The 17,962-nt window shown below is 41.3% G+C and overlaps 1 protein-coding gene and 1 long non-coding RNA gene across 2 annotated transcripts in view; one reads left to right on the plus strand and one right to left on the minus strand.

Moving 5' to 3' along the window:
- Positions 1-1,388: 1,388 nt before the first annotated feature.
- Positions 1,389-5,811, minus strand: LOC125018558. Its single transcript, XR_007113964.1, has 3 exons — positions 3,430-5,811; positions 3,282-3,353; positions 1,389-3,121 (listed from the first exon to the last, which is right to left on the minus strand). It is a non-coding gene; the product is annotated as an uncharacterized LOC125018558 (long non-coding RNA).
- Positions 5,812-6,040: 229 nt separating this feature from the next.
- Positions 6,041-17,962, plus strand: part of fbxo28 (F-box protein 28) — a 54,465-nt gene continuing 42,543 nt past the window's right edge. Inside the window, exon 1 of the mRNA XM_047602656.1 lies at positions 6,041-6,432. The gene's annotated coding sequence lies outside the window, so the exon portion shown is untranslated. The remainder of the gene's footprint in view (positions 6,433-17,962) is intronic.

The following is a 17,962-nucleotide window of genomic DNA, read 5'->3' on the forward strand; positions in this document are numbered from 1 at the left end:
CAGTGTGCTTTCTGCCTAATATTTAGATATTTTTGGACTATTGGAGTTAAGAAATCCAGACATAAATCAGTGAAGCACTTGTACAGATTATCTGACATGGAGATGTCCAGAAAATACATTTTTCCCCAAGATAATTTGAAAATGTGAAATTATCTTCATCAAAAAAACAATGGTAGCCTAATCTATTGAGTAGCTGTTGTAATGTACCGAGGTGACGTTGGTTTGATATTGGTTATTCGACAGATATTCAAAATAAGGAACGGTGGCTTTTTTTTTCAATACCTCCAAAGCCATGTGACCAAGTGACTCCAAGGCAATGCAGAATAGTTCTCCTATGTAGTACCAACCACACACACCTTTTTTATTCTCTATTTTATATGATTTTTTTAAAGGAAAAAACATTATTTTTTATAAGGAATGGTCTCTTTTTTTCAGTACCTCCCAAGCCATGTGACCTAGTGACTCCAAACCAATGCAGAATAGTTATCCTATGTAGTACCAAACACTTTTTACACCTCTATGTTTTTACATCTCCTATGTTAACAAAATCATATAAAATAGAGTGTGCATACAATGGGTGTAAAAAAGGTGTGTGTGGTCGGTACTACATAGGAGAACTATTCAATTCAATTCAGTTTTATTTATATAGCGCCAATAACAATACAAATCGTCTCAAGACGCTTTACGAAAACCAGCCTGCAACCTCCAGAGCAAGCCTGAGGGCAACGGTGGCAAGGAAAAACTCCCATTTTTAACGGGAAGAAATCTTGAGCAGAACCCAGCTCATATGGAGGGACCCATCTGTCGAAGGCCAGCCGGTAGAAAAGAGAAGATAGAGAGAAAAGAAGAACAGGAGAAACAAGATAAACAAACTTCTGTCATAGATACATACATCAAGCTGAAGGAAAAATGTAGGGTCTAGTAATATAACACATAGCTGATGATCTGTGACAGTTTGTGAGTATAACAGGAATCATGGGCAGGTTGGTGAATTGTTCATCTAGGTAGGAGTGGACAACTGGAGGAGGCCATGATGACTGGGGCAGATGCAGTTTATGGAGCTCCACAGGTCTGATACACAGCACTCCAGACCATGAAGACTGGGCTGGTTGATGAGGCCACAGCTGCAGATGTAGCTTAGAACTCCACAGGTCAGATATTCAGCACTCCAGACCAGAGACCCTCACAAGATGATGGAGGGGGAGGGGAGAGTAAGACACAGTCTTAGCCTAGGGACACAGTTCCCCCTATTCAAGGACAGGTAAGTATCAGCCATTATGGTAATTACCCCAGTTTCTGGTCAAGCAAGTTTCTGGTGGGTGCTACCCACAGAGTTTTCTCCTATTTAAACCTCAATTTCCCACTAGTTCATCAGAACTGAAGAAGCTACTCGGATGAGTGGCGAAACGTCTTCAAGAAATTCTACAAGTCCAGCTGACCTTATTCAACGCTTTTTTGGATTAAGACACAGTCGTTAGTAAATTATAAGAGATAGAAAATAAAACGATAAGATATTAGAGGACAGGAGCCAGGGAAGAAACAGGAGCCAGGGAAGAATTCTGCATTGGTTTGGAGTCACTAGGTCACATGGCTTAGGAGGTGTTGGAAAAAAAATACACCGTTCCTTATTTTGAATATCTGTCGAATAGCCAATATCAAACCAAAATGTAGACATTCAGTGGATTGTGAATATAAAAATTTGACTCCCAATGCAATGTCTGATTGAAATTGTCTGCTTTGTTAATCAACAATGCATTTTCTATTTAAAATCTTTATTTATTTTTTTATTTTATCATTATCTGGGACTATTTGGCCTATGTAATTATAACCACAAAGCAAAATATGTCTGTTTCATGAAGTGACATTCATGTGATGTATGTAGTATGTACGTAGGTGAATTAGATGGTAAAACACTTAGTCTACAATTTCCCAAGAACAGATGTGATCATCAAGAGGTTCCCACTGTATATACAATAATGTATGAGAAATAAATAGCAAGCTTACACAAATTATTAATTGTATTTAGTCACAAAATGCATTTAGGCTGTATTTCCATGTAAGCTCTTATTGATGCATTGAATTGTACTTTAAAACGTTATTAATATTATTTACTTTCTTTTTTTTGTATAGATATGTATGTATAGATATTATTTTTGGCTCAGAGAAATCTATAAATGCATAACCTAGACTGCCAATTTGACTGAATTATTATGCACTTCTATTACTATTATTTTATTGACTATATTTTATTTCATCCTTGTATTTTTGAGCAGGCGGAGGAGAGAGAGGGAGCCAGAAGAAGCGATTGTGAACGCCTCTGTGAAAACAGTTTTCAACTGTGTTCTGATTTGATTTGTTAGGTTTGTTCTTGATGTTGATCAACATTGGTGTTGACAAGGCACAGCAGTGGTCGTTATTTTATTTTATTACTGGTAACACAGCTTAAACTGTAACTGTTAATCTGAAGTGATATTGGTCACGTTATTTTTCAACCCGTTCTCATTCCCAAGGCGTAATATACCGACGATTTGTCACGCCCATAGACGTCTGATACGGACGCAAAGGTACCCTTCCACGTCTGTATGAGATGCTCTGGGCTCTCAGTTGACTTCAATGTAGTGAGGTTGGCATTTTCGTTATGCACACAGAAATATATGAGGATCACTTTTATTTTTCATGTTTACGACAGAACCTTTAAATATTTCCAGTTTAACAGTTTACCTACTACCTATAGGTGGTTCAGTAATGACTGCAAACACTCCAATCAAGACTCACTTATTGTTATTAATTAAATGTATGTTTTGGAAAGCATTTGATGTAGTGACATGTACATAAGTGGCTCATTCCAAAGGTTAGTCACACTATCAAAATAGTGTGACTCCTGTTAGTGCCTCTCTGTTGTGCAGGACAATGTGTGTGTGAACTGTAATATCACAGACTCTGTGGATCCAGAGTAGCCAACATATTGTCAATATGAGAAGGCCTGGCCTCTTTCCACTTTAGCAGGACTCCGTGTTTCTGATCTCCCAGTCAGTAGCAGCCAACTCAGACGACATCTCGCAAGTCACTGCTGCATCCTCTTCTCCATCCTCCAACAACTGAAGGAGCTCCTGACGAAGCACTAACAAAAAAAATAAAGAAACCCTGCCACAAAGTGAACTAAATGCTGTAGGGCTTAGGACTGCACAGCAGCCTATATACTTCTGCCTAACTCAACTATAACAACAACTATAAATGTCAACTTAAAAAAAGAAATCAACATATCAATGTAGGTAAAGTACCTTTTGTTGTGTTGACACTGGCAACATCACAACTAGGTCCTTCACCTGGACATTGATGCTGATCAGTTGACACTGAAAAAAAGAGATTGAATATTTACTTACTGAAAATCTTTGGTGAATAAAAATTCATGTGAGCATGAATACTGACCATGTGCCAAGCCACTAGTACTTCGACTGGATGACGGCCTTTGAGGAATAACATCTCTCGTCTGTCGTGTTTTTTCCAGCGCACTGGTCATGTCTGAGGTTCACCCTGTGCCTCATTAAACACATAAGAAAAAATTGCAACACTTAAAATACAGTCCGTGATTAAAGCATTATTTATTCATGATTTTTAAACATCTTAAGTTATTTTCACAGAACTTTAATGTATACACAGTCATATATATACTGTATATATATATATTAAATCTAAATAATACAACTTTGACTCCCCACAATAAATTAGACAAGAATGTTTCCCCTGTAAAAACTGTTTACCCTACATCTTTTAAAAATAATGTTACATCCATATCCTGAAGAAGTTCGTCGGCACCCTGAAGCTCTTCCTCTAGCTCAAGATTTTTCAAACTAAAGAGGAAAGACATTTTGACAGAACTCAGTGACACAAACACATAACAAAGCAATTCACATGACATAACAACACAGATAATAACAATGGTGGGGCTATTTGGCTATTTTGCAACATACAACTCCTTTAATGTTTGTAATAGATTTAATCCATCATTGGTGGAATAAATAGCTAATGCTGCAGTAGCCACGTGTAGTCGTTACTCTATTTAGCAAGCATGCTGAAGGACGCAGTAGTCATTTTTAAAGGTCTTAAACTGCTTCCAAAATCAGACGCCTTTGAAGCTTTTCTGAAAAAAAAAATTTTTTTGAAGTGAATCAAGCTAATCTGTCTTTCTAAAACATTTATCACTTTCTCAATGTAGTCATATATTTTTTACATACCTGCGTTACAATCAACCAATCACTTTCTTCTCCTTTGTGACTTCGGTAAATCTGTTCCCTTTCAGACCCTGAATCAGTCTGGAAAACACTGATTGCAGAGCGTTTCATACAGAGGTGGAAGGGTACCTATTGCGTTAGTATCAGACGTCTAGGGGCGTGACAAATCATCGTGGTCGAGGATTATGGGTAGTGTAGGCTTTCCCGCTATCCAAAACATGAATAAAAGTTTATTTCTCAGAACCGAAGGAGGGAAAATTAAAAGTGATGGCCACAACATGAAGCTACTTTATTGTTGAATCAGCAGTGATACTCGGATGTGTTGACGATGTCAGTAAAAGAAATGCTTAAAATAGTGAGAAAAACACTTCCGGGCAGAATGTCCTCCATTCTCCAATCAGATTGAAGCTCGCAGCGTCATATCTCACCACGAACGGGTTATTATTGTAGTGAATGGAGGACTGGAGCCTTTGCTCTAAGCGCCTCTTACCGCCGCGAGCGGTTTACATTGAAGTCAACTGAGAACCCAGAACGTCTTATAAAGACGTGAAAGGGTACCTTTTGCGTCATTATCAGACGTCTAGGGGGGCGTGATAAATCGTCGGTATATTACGCCTTAGGAATGAGAACGGGTTATATTTTTACAGTTTTTGGACTGTGCTCTGATTTGATTTGTTTAATAAAATGTTAAAAATTGCACTTTTGTGTTGTTAAACTTATAATTTCCCCCAAAGCTAGTTCTGTTAATACATTGTATTTATATACATGTGTTTATTGATAACAAAATAATGTTTTTAATATAATTTATTATTCATTAAATGTATGTGTTATCTATATGTAAATACTGTTATTGTTTCACAGTTAATAAGTCAATTTGAACAGATAACATTTCGACCTTTGACAAACGTTAAAACGACGTCTACACCGAGACGCAGCCAGGAGGTTTAAAAGTAATGCTGAATTGCATGTTGAAAATACGTCAAATCGCAACGTCAACATCTCCTCTACCTGCATTGGTCAACCTCTTTTTAACTCCACTGCAGAAACAACATCTAAAACTCGACACATACAGCTTTAAAAAAAAAAAAAAAAAAATATATATATATATATATATATATATACATATACATATACATATATATATATTTACACTGGATTATTTTTACAAGGTGAATAATGCGCGTTTAGAAGATGTCTAGGTTACAACGTGACGTTGGGGAGAAACTGTTTACGACAGTTAAAAAGACGTCAAGGTAACGTGACGTCGTTTCAATTTGCATTTCAGCATTACTTTTAAATCTCCTGGCGACGTGTACGTTTAGACGTCGTTTCAACTTTTATTAGACGTCGAAATGTTTGCAGGGAGAGAATCCATTTCATTCTCATTTATTGTTTATGCTGGCTGTGTTTTGATCGAAAGGAGAAAATGAAAGAACAACAAAATATTAATCCACACTCCAACATATGAATTAATTAGATAGTTAATCTAAGCAAACCCAGCTCAAATTTAATAAGGGGTAAAAATTAGCGTCTTATAAAGATAAGATAATACTTTATTGATATTAAATTATCAAATCAATCCAAGACGGCGGCAGATAGCAGCAGAGTGGCAGACTGCTGCTTCACCTCCGTTAAACTACACTGGGAGACCGCCAGATTGTCATATATGGCATGGAATCTGGGCGCTGGCCTCACTAATATAATATGGTAAATGGTCTTGCTACCCAAAGGTACTCAAAGCGCTTTTACAGTCAGAGACACATCCACCCATTCGCTCACACACGCAAGACACTGAACTGAGAGTTCAGTGTCTTGCTCAATATGGCACGCTCGGGGGATCGAACCGCTTCATGGACAATCCGCTCTACCTACTGAGCCATAGCCGCCGCAGGGTATACACATGTGGGGAACCTGGCGTTCTGCTTGTAAGCGTGAGACCCTGATTGTGAGTTCATCTGGAACACCGGCTGTCGGCCTCCCGCTGGATTCGTGAAGCCAGTAGGCCTACGCCATATTCTCTAAAGTCCTGTATGATGGCCGAGCACGGTGGGTGCAGCGTGAGCGGCATCGACACTCAACAGTCTCTGCGTCGACAAGGCGAGACTCAGCAGTCATTTTTTGCGTGATCCTGCTACTTGCCAGTCAGATGATCCTGAACTACCTCAGCCAGCTGTTGCTTTCGTCGGCGCAGGATTTCGAGGTAACACTCTAGCAGACATCATGTGTGATTGCAATATTGGTCAAATGCTGACAACTCCAGTACCGAGCAGACTTATCCCAACTAATTCCACACAAACCATCTCGTGCCTTAAACAACAGCAGATGAAACTGTTCCAAACTGTCGCGTTCACGCGTGTTGTGGGATGCGCAAACGAAACCGAAAGGCATTTTTGGTGTACAGTTAAATATACTAAGTATCATCTCAAAGACGGAACAACTTGAACAATTACTGATAGACTCTAACATCGATTACCTATGCCTCACAGAGACTTGGTTAACTCCTATAATCCCCTCATCTGTCCTCAATGTCTCCTGATATATAACGTGTACAGACGGGATAGAAGTAAAGGAAAAGGGGAAAATGTTCTGATATGTGAAAGACAGTATTCAAAGTCAACAAATGGCTTTTCCTGAGAATACCTTGGAATACGTGCGGGTGTCCTTCACTGTTTTTGCTTTTCAGACAAAATTCAAAGTGTGGCTGAACGCTGGGAACCTTTTTTATGTGCAGGCGGATGGTCAGGTCTTAAAGGACAACATGAAAAAAACGGAAGATATTCTTATAGGTGACTTCAATTTAAATTGCCAGGATAAAAAAAAACGTAGAAAGAAGCTTAAAGATATTGCCAAAACGTTTCAGATGACCCAGATGATATGTAAACCCACCAATAACTAATAACAAAATCTTCTCAAACACTCATAGATTAAATTTTTACAAACAAGCCAGACAGAATTAAAAAGATTTATAATCTCATTACTGGGTTATCAGATCATAATCTTACTCTGGCTTCTAGAAAGTTAACAAAAGTACATTATATAAACCAAAACTCAATGAGGGAAAAATCAAGTATGCCTTTTATCTCCCAAAAAGACATGGCCCTCATTGAAAATGACATAAAACAATTAAACTGGAATGACACCATTGGTAATATGTCCTGTGAGGAAGCTTGTACTGATGTCAACTGTTAAAGATATTCTTCTGAAATAAACAAAGACAAGGGGCAAAAAACAAAAAAAAAAAACAAAAAAAAAAAACGAAATTTACCCTGGTTTAATAGTAATCTCTGTGAGTTAATGAAAAAAAGAGGTGCTTCACTCAAAAATGTCCTGAAATCAAAATTAAGTACTGATCACTTGATTTTTAAAGGTCTCAGAAATAAAGTCATATAACAACTTAGATTGGAAAGGAAAAATGTACAAATAGAAGAGTTAAGCTTAAGATAAATGGCTGTATCCAGAATGATGGCCATATTGTTAGTAAATGTTTTAATGATCATTTTATAAATTCAGTACAAGAACTGAGCTGAACCTTTCCAAAAGTTCAACTCCCACAGTCCTTGGCCTGTGATGACTTTGCCTTTAAGTTATCTCCTATTAATGCGGCAAAGGTTGAAAAAATTATCCCAACCCTGGCTGGAAAATAGTAAAGCCAAAGATATACATGGTCTTGATACAGTATTTTTAAAACAACACAAGGCATCCATTGTGCCACCTTTAGTTATGATTATAAACAAATCTATCGATGAGAGCATTTTTCCTAGTGTGCTTAAACCTGCCATAGTTACACTTGTGTACAAATCTGGTGATACACAGGTGGTCAGCAACTACCGACCTATCAGCATCCTCCCAGCCATCTCAGAGGTCATTGAAAAGGTCGTAGCAGAGCAACTGACTGCACATTAGGCTTCTATGTCCCTTTTACATCCAGTGCAGTTTGGTTTTAGAAAGAAACATCCTACTGAAACAGCTTGCTGCTACTTCCTTGAGGAAATTAAACCCAGTCTAGATGAAGGAGGAGTGGTGGGGGCAGTCTTGATCTACGCAAGGCCTTGATACAGTCAATCATAAGGTGCTGTTACATGAATTAAGAAATTATGAACTCTCTATGAATGTACAAAACTGTGTGAAATCTTACCTAAGTGGTAAATACCAGTGTGTACGAGTGAATGGTACACTATCTCCATTTTTAGCATCTACACTGGGAGTCCCACAAGTCAATTTTAGGGCCACTACCTTTTTCGTTTATACATTAACGACTAGCGTTCTGTCTGCAAGGATGTTAACGCTATAATGTGCACCGATGACACTGTATTGTATACTCATGGGAAAAATGTAGCAGAGGTGGCTGTGAAATTAACAAAAGCAATGAACAAGGTTAGCGGTTCTTTATACAATTAATGCCTCATGTTAAATGTGGAAAAAAGTGTAACTGTGTTCTTTACAAATAGGTGTAAACTTAAAAGTTATCCCAACATTGTAGTAAAAATGGGCAAAAAATAAAACCTGTAGAACAATTTAAATACCTGAGGTAACATTAGATTCAACACTTAGTTTTAAAGGGCATGCCAAAAAGCTGAGTAACACGTTGAAATATAATTTAGCTAATTTCAGACACATAAGAAACTCTGTCACCCTTGAGGCATCAAGTACATACCTAAATGCAATGATCAAGCCCCATTTTCTGTATTGTATTACATCCTGGTCTCAGGCATGTAAACCAGTTACAAAACCACTAGAGTCACCATCATTGTCATATACTTGCCAAATATGGTATTTTGAGCTTTGAAAACTTGATTATACCCTCAAATGTTCGTTTACTTCACAAAATTATTCATAATGCTTATACCCCCCCCCCCCCCCGAAAAAGTTTGTGACACTCTACTCTGAAAACACAGCATGACTAACTCGATCTGTTACGAGAGGTGAGTGAAGCATTCCTCAACATAGAACTCAGTCTGGCAGCTCTTCTTTTTCATGTGTGGAAGTCAGTGGAATGTCCTTCCTACAGAATTTATTTTATGTACAAATCCCCACATATTCTCATGCTTCTCAAAGCGCTGGTTACTCAGTAAGCAAGTTTGCACTGTTGAGTTACATGTGAGTGTGTGTATGTATACGTGTCTGGTTATAAATATGTGTATGAGTGTGGTTATTAGAGGAATATGGGGATAGTTGGACTGTTATATGTGTATGTACTTGTGTATGAATGTGTGATGAGAGTAAGAGAGAGTATGTGCTGTTGATACCATATGCACTTCATGATTTGGCGCTCTTGTTCCCTGCTTTTACTAGTGTATTCTATCTATTATTAAAATATTATGATCATCATGTCACTTATCTGTCATATTTCAATTATTTTAATACTGTATTTTCAATTCAATTCAATTTTTTTATATAGCGCCAATAACAATACAAATCGTCTCAAGACGCTTCACAAAAACCAGCCTGCAACCTCCAGAGCAAGCCTGAGGGTGACGGTGGCAAGGAAAAACTCCCTTTTGACAGGAAGAAACCTTGAGCACAACCAAGGCCAGCCGGGTAGAGACAGAGAAGATAGAGAGAAAAGAAGAACAGAAGAAACAAGATAAACAAACTTCTGTCATAGATACAGACATCAAGCTGAAGGAAAGATGTAGTAAAGATGTAGTAATATAACGCATAGCTGATGATCTTATGTGACAGTTTGTGAGTATAACAGGAATCTCGGCCAGGTTGGTGAATTGTTCATCTAGGTAGGAGTGGACAACTGGAAGAGGACATGAAGACTGGGGCAGATGTAGTTTATGGAGCTCCACAGGTCTGATACACAGCACTCCAGACCATGAAGACTGGGCTGGTTGATGAGGCCACGACAGCAGATGTAGCTTAGAACTCCACAGGTCAGATATTCAGCACTCCACACCAGAGACCCTCACAAGAAGATGGAGGGGGATGGGAGGGTATGGAGGGGAAGGGAGAGAGTGAGATACAGTGGTTAGTAATAGAAAATAAATTATAAGAGATTAGAGGACAGGAGCCAGAGAAGAAAGAGGAGAGGGCATGTCCTCAGTGCATAGTCGCCCTGCAGCCTAGGCCTATAGCAGCATAACTAAGGGATGGTTAAGTCCAGTCCCAACTATAAGCTTTGTCAAAAAGGAAAGTCTTAAGCCTGACCTTAAACGTAGAGATGGTGTCTGCCTCCTGAACCCAAACTGGGAGCTGGTTCCACAGGAGAGGAGCCTGATGGCTGAAGGCTCTACCTCCCGTTCTACTTTTAGAAACTCTAGGAACCACAAGTAGACCTGCACTTTGAGGTCTTAGTAATCTGTTGGAACAATATGGTTCTGTGAGGTCTTTCAGATATGATGGAGTTAGGCCTTTCAAGGCCTTGTATGTAAGGAGGAGGATTTTAAATTCAATTCTAGATTTTAAAGGGAGCCAATGAAGAGAAGCTAATACTGGAGTAATATAATCTATCTTGCTAATTCCTGTCAGTGCTCTTGCTGCAGCATTTTGAATCAATTGGAAGCTTTTTAAAGAGCTATTTGGACAGCCAGACACTAACGAGTTACAGTAATCCAGCCTGGAAGACACTAATGCATGAACTAGTTTTTCCACATCACTCTGAGAAAGGATGTTCCTAATTTTGATGATATTACACAGGTGAAAGAAAGCAGTCCTGGTCACCTGCTTTATGTGAGAATTAAAGGACTTATCCTGGTCAAATATAACACCAAGGTTTTTCACAGTTTTTCACTGGAGGCCAAGGTAATGCCATCCAATGAAACCAGGTGATTAGATAATGAATCTCTGAAATGTTAAGAGCCAAATACAATGACTTCTGTTTTGTCTGAGTTTAAAAGTAGAAAATTACAGGTCATCCAAGCATTTATGTCTTGGAGGCATGCTTGGAGTTTAACCAGCTGATTAGTTTAATCTGGTTTCGTGGATAAATATAGCTGGGTATCATCTGCGTAGCAATGGAAGTTTATGCCGTGCTTTCTAATAATATTCCCTAAGGGAAGCATGTATAATGTGGTCCTAGCACAGAACCCTGAGAAACTCCATAGCTTACTTTGGTATATATAGAAGAATTGTTGTTTACATGGACAAACTGGAATCTGTCTGACAGATATGATTCAAACCAGTCTAGCGCAGTTACTGTAATCTTGGTCACGCTTTCAAGTCTCTGTAGTAGAATACTGTGATCAATAGTGTCAAATGCAATGATTGGTTTCAATTTACCTGCCCAGGGACTGTTGTGATAGACTATTTACGATCTGTTTATAATCTACTTTGACACAAACCGGATACTTCGACTGCAAGTTTGTACCTGTAGCTCCGCTACTTTTCTTTATTTCCTCTGGCAACAGTAACAATAGATACTTTGACATTCCACTCTGGAGTTTCAAAAAAAAAAAGCATTCATGGAACGTCATGGAATATTACAACAACCTCTTCACAGCTCTATCCTTCGTTGATGAGATGACCAAAAGAGGCTACAGGAGCTGTGGCACAATGCAAGAACGCCAGTTCTATCATTTACACCAGCAAAGATGTTCCGGACAGACAACACGGGGTGCTGCTGAATATCTTGTTGAAGGGGAAAAGCTGATCGTGAGATGGAATGACAACAGTGTGGTGTTGTGTCCAACATGGAGAGAGAGTACTCGGATGTCGAGATTCAAAGATGGAACAAGCAGAAACATGTAATGGACAGAGTGAACCAGCCCACAAGCATCAAGGACTATAATACACACATGGTGTTGACCAGTGTGTGAACCGCTACAGGATCAGCATCCGGTTCAAGAAGTGGTGGTGACCATGCTATAGCTGGGCACTGAACAGTGCTCTGGTTAACAGCTGGTGCTACTACAGGTACATGAAACCAGGGCTGGACTGGACTCTGAGCCAACCTGTGCAGCTTCAGAGAGGGTGTGCCGCCCTGGTGGTTGATGTAAGCTACTACAGTAGAGTTGTCCATTTTCACTAAGACATGACGACGGACGAGGAAATGTCTACACTGCTTGCAGCTCCAACACATTTATGTGAGCCTGAGCCATCCCCTTGGACCAAACCATGTTGTCATGGTTACCCTGGATGTCACCATCCCCACTGGTACCCCTGAGGTGAAAGCAGATGGATCTCTCCACTGATGGAGAGCCGTGATGCACCTTGCGGGAAAGATGACTGCGTAGACATAAGCGGAGGGATGCAACCCAATGCTGAAAATCTCTCATCATGAGAAGCACTAATTGCACTGATGACACGACTTTCTTTAATAGTGCGAGACACCGCGTGAAGGACACTATTCTCTCTGCCGATAGCGTAACTCGATTAGAGAGGGAGTTTATCGTGAGTCCTAAATATTCCGTGCATTGAGCCGGCTCCAGAGGACTCTTTGTCCAGTTTATATTGAATCCAAGATGACTTAACACTGTATTGGAATCTATGACTGCTCTCGTGAATGGGAGCATATTAAATAGTCGTCTATATATGAGAATATTCCGATGCTGCTGTTTCTCAATGGGGTCAGCACTGCCTACACACACTTGCTGAATATCCTCGGAGCTAGTGATAGACAGAATGGGCTTTTCTGAAATTTGTAGGTTACATCTTGATATGCAAACCTGAGAAACTTTATGTGTATGGGATAAATGGCAATGTGAAAATATGCATCTGAAAGATCTATCGTCACAAACCAATTGTTTGGATGTATCAAGCGACAGAGCACTTTGTGTGTTAACATGCTGAATGTGTACTTTCGCAAATGTTTGTTTAATACATCCAGGTCTAACATGGGGCGAAGAGATGCGCTCCCTTTCTTTGGAATGAGGAAGTAATGGGAGTAAAAACCCTGTTGCGCTTCCTCGTTCGGCACCTTTCTGATTGCTTGTTTGTTTAACAAAGTTGCAATCTTGTCCTCCAGTACCCTAGCTGAATCTCCGTTGGCCACTGAAGTTATCACACTGTTGAATTTTGGTGGTCTTACAGAAAACTGCTGTCTGTATCCCTGAGAAATTGTCTTTAATACCCAGGGATGGACTGCGCATGCGCGCCACCTTTCGCTTCGAACGGAGTGGACTCATTGTGTCACACGAAGGTAATGTCATCCCCGTGGTTCAAAGAGAGCTGGTTCCTTCTGGGGACAGATCGAGATTGTGTTTTCCTCCTTATTTGAGTTTTTTGATGTGTGTTTGGGGGTCTGTCTTCCCCAAAAAAGAACCCGGTGCTTGGTACTTCCCTGTGCTTCTTCTTTTTAAGGAAGGAGAAGGTGATGGAGAAGACCGTGTTAGGATAGTCGCTTCTTCCTCCCCTCTCTGGGGTGGGACAAACGGTTCCTGCCAGCCACTGCTGCAAAGGAATGTTAACCCTATGGCCTTGGATTCCCAGCCTTGGCCTGTTGGTTGGGGTGTTGTCTCGCTGTGTGTCTCTGTGACCTGACACCACCTGGCTTTCCTTTTACTGCTGCAGCTCTCGCTGCAAAGCCAGGTCTGGACATCTGGGGTGGGTGAGGAGTGGGTTTTCGAGGTAAGCAGAGGTCAAAGGCTTCTCCCTCCTGCTTCCTACCGGTGCTTGTCTCTCTCATCTTCTCCAAAGCCGTGCTAAAGAGACCCTTGGTGGGGTCATAGGGTGCATCCATGACCTCGGCCTTCTGAGAGGTACCTAAGCCTGACAGGTTCAGCCATAACACTCTCTCACCTGAGACTGCAAGCCCCATCACACGACCACAGCCCTGGACTGCTCCTCTGGTTGAGCGCAAGATTAAATCGTTCACAATGCATATTTCATCCCAGAGGGCTGGGTTAGTTGTCCCTGAATTCAGCTGCCGCCCCATCTCCTCCAGGATCTCACCCTGATAAGCAGACAACAGTGTGACTACATTGAGTGAACACACCAACTGCGCAGAATATATGTACATTCTCTAATAAATAGCTGCAATGACGTGGTCTATTTTATTGGGCAGAGAAATGCAAGAAGAAATTGAAATGGATTGGCGGTTAGGGTGGAGGTGATAACCCACTGAAGGTTCCACTGCTGGGGGTTCAGTCAACCCCAGCTCACCCATACCCTTAATCTCTCGCTTTGAGCAGCCCTTGGTGGGAAGCTTGCACTTAAACGGGGCAGACCAATAACGTCTCATTTCCTTCATGCATGCAGGGACTGCTGGTAAAAGTTGTTTAGCTATGGGCAGAGCTGCTGGAAGCCTCTTACTAGAGTTGAGCCAGATACTCGGCTGAAACGAGTATCCGGTATGGATCGAGCACTTTTGCGAGTACGACTATTGTACGAGTAATACCAGTCAATATCTGTGCTCGGATTGAATGAAAATCCTCATTGGTTATCTGACTGTGCCTGCATTCTGTGATAGGCGCCGTGCCGCACCCCTCACCTACACACATACACATGTGTTGCTGTGTCCCGCTCTGCTCACTCTGACACACAACAGCTCTCTCAGGTTCACGGTCTTTTCCGTTAACGTTTACAATTTCTTCAGCTTCAAGTTTGTTTTTACTCCAGTTTGTACTTACTTATCAACCAGTGGAGTTCTGGTAAACGTGGGTTCGTTCGGACATGGTGCAGATTATTGTGCATTGTGGCTCTGGCTGTCAGAGTTTTTTCTTTTTCTTTTTTTAACTGTTAGCTGGCTCTAACCAGTTTTTTTTAATTCATGCCAAGTGTCTGACACTGTCTTGTTGTATTTCATTAAAAAATAAAGGTAGCAGTGGTATAAATATTACAATTAAGCTGCCAATTAAGCTGACAGGATGCCTGAGAATTGCCAAATAGAAATCCAAGCTAGCCTGGACGTGCTTTAGGGAGCTTGTTGAAGTTTCTCACGGAAATAAAGCGAGAATGAGTAAAGAGGGGGCGGTTGATAGTGATAGTACAAGGGGGTTTGGCCCAGGCTTCCGTAGTTGGTCAAGCCCAAGGCGATTCTCCATAGTGAAACACCGACTGAAGTTAGAAAAAGAACTGCAGGCAAGATGGTGGCAAGTCAGCCATTCAAGGAATCAGGGGTCTGGCCTTCCATTTCCTATAGTCCATACGTGTTGATGTTTCCTTATTACTTGTCTCCCTTGCAAGATCCAGTAGTTCATCCGTAGGCTGGCAAGAACTCTCTCTGGGCCAGGAGGTTGGCCCAGAGAGAGTTGGCTGTCTGTCGGCTGTCTGTCATAATCCTTGATCAGCAGCTGTGTGATATAGTTTGTTGGATCTGAGACCACAGAGTGTATGTTCCTATAGTCCAGATCCTCACTTTAGCGCAGCCGACCTCCCACTCTGATTAGGTTTGTGGTGTGGTCAAACTCAGGAGCCAAGTTATTCAAGGGACTTTGCTTTGGAATGGGGTTGTTAGCCTGTAGCAGAGCATATTCTTTTGGGAATTCAGCCGTTGTGCATGCTGGAGGAGAAGAGTGTCCATATAGGGTCTCTCAGGGGGCTGAGAATTTGCAGCCAAGGATGGAGAAATGTAAATGAAATGCCAACCACTAAACCCTCCCAGCACTGGAACTGCAGTAGGTTTAGGGGAACACTAGGTGGCAGTACATGAGCAGTACCGCAAAAGGCAGACTTCCTTAACTCCATGACCTCTTCAGTAGAAGGTGAGGAGGGATTTAAGGGCCACTGATGCGGAGGTAAGTACAGGAAAGGAGGACCCTGATTCCATCAGTGGGGTGCAGCAAGTTCTGTGAGGGTGTTTCCCCTGGTAATGTCATCTGCAGGTTTGCTAGATAAATTTGTATACCAGTCTGAAGCAGCAGTATTCTCAAGGATCTCTATGATACGATGAGCCACAAAGATCTTGTACTGGCAGGACTCTGATTGCAGCTAGTTTAGAACAGTGGTGGAGTCTGTCCACATCACAAGATGGTGGAGAGAGAGAGTAAGCTCTGTTTTCAGCATCCTTGCTAACTGGGCTCCAGTGAGAGCAGCACACAGCTTTAGGGTATAATGATCTGCCGTCTTGGTGCCACTCTCAAACCTGCCATGACAAAAGAGACATAAACCTGTCCATTGGAGTCCACTGTCCCTAAATAGGCAACAGAGCCATATGCTGTTTCAGACACATCACAAAACACATGCAGTTCTTTAATCACTGAAGGATCTTGGTCGTCTGTGAGTCCATAACACCTTGGGAGTCTGATCCTAGACAAGTGTGGAAGCTCCTCCACCCATAACATCCAGGCCTTTACAAAGGCATCAATCAGGAAGGCAGGGGTCATCCCAGTCCCGCTCCTTAGACCACAGCTTTTGAAGAAGAACTTCTGCTCAGGTAGTAAATGGGATGACAAACCCCAGAGGATCACACTGCATAGCCAGTATCCTGTAAACATTCTGGATGTTGAGAGGCTGATAATTAACTGGTCTATGTTTGTATCCTGGAGTGAAGAGCAGTACCATACTAAACCCAAGGCTCCTTCCCATGGGTCAGTGCGGTTTTGGATGAGCCACATTTCAGTGCTTTAGAAGTCAATGGATCAGTACATTGTCAGATCTCAAAGCCACCAGATGCAAACCGGTGTCAAGGAGACTTCTGGCCTACTGTCAGGTTCAGCAACCTAAAACATTCATAAACATTGCACAAAGAAGAGAAAGACAAGAGTTCCTTTTTACTTGCGAGGAGAACGGCAGAGATACGTTCAGTTACATCTCCTACCGCTCTGAAGCGTACCTCGCCGGACCCTCTCTTTATTTCCTTAGGGAGGTCCCTGGTTACAACAGAAGTTGCAGCGCTAATGGGGAGGGAAGCACATAGCTGCAACTTCTCAAATGATGGTCACGGTATCCTTTAAACAAAAATGGGAGAAGGAGTCAGAAGAGACCTGGGGTCCATTTCACAAAGCAGGTTTGTGAAAACTCTGAGGTTATCAACCCTGAAATGAGGGAAACTCTGAGTTTTCTGTTTCACAAAGGGAGGTAACTCAAACCAGAGAAAGCGGGGTAACTCTATCCTGTTTCACAGAGAAAGGTAACTAAAGCTCTTGGTCAGTTACCGTAGTAACAGACTCTATGAACCTAACCTGGTCGGGACCAAGTATTTCTTAATAAAACTCAAGTTTCTCTCTGTCTCCACCCTCTTTCAGCCACACATGCCATTTGATTTCCTCTTTCTTTCATTCATTCAGCAGGTGAGTTTTGGCGTAGCCTTGTTTTAGTTTCAGTCAGGTTTTAGAGCTCATCATAGTACAGAAACGGCTCTGGTTAAAGTTACCAATGATCTCCTCATGGCTTCAGATGTGGCTTCCCTTAACTATGCTGCTATAGGCCTAGGGTAGGCCTATAGGCTGCAGGGGGATGATGCACTGATGCATGTCCTCTCCTCTTTCTTCTCTGGCTCCTGTCCTCTATATCTTTTTATTATCATTTTATTTTTCTCTTATAATTTGTTTTCTATTACTAACCACTGTGTCTCACTCTCTCCTCTCCCCTCCCCTCCCCCTCCATCTTCTTGTGAGGGTCTCTGGTGTGGAGTGCTGAATATCTGACCTGTGGAGTTCTAAGCTACATCTGCTGTCGTGGCCTCATCAACCAGCTTGATGTATGTATCTATGACAGAAGTTTGTTTATCTTCTTTTCTCTCTATCTTCTCTGTTTCTACCCGACTGGCCTTCAGCAGATGGGTCCCTCCATATGAGCTGGCCACCATTGCCCTCATGCTTGCAAGGAGGTTGCAGGCTGGTTTTTGTGAAGCGTTTTGAGACGATTTGTATTGTTATTGGTGCTATATAAATAAAACTGAATTGAAT

This window comes from Mugil cephalus, chromosome 13 (genome assembly GCF_022458985.1).
Source record: "Mugil cephalus isolate CIBA_MC_2020 chromosome 13, CIBA_Mcephalus_1.1, whole genome shotgun sequence".
Classification (NCBI taxonomy): Eukaryota; Metazoa; Chordata; class Actinopteri; order Mugiliformes; family Mugilidae; genus Mugil; species Mugil cephalus.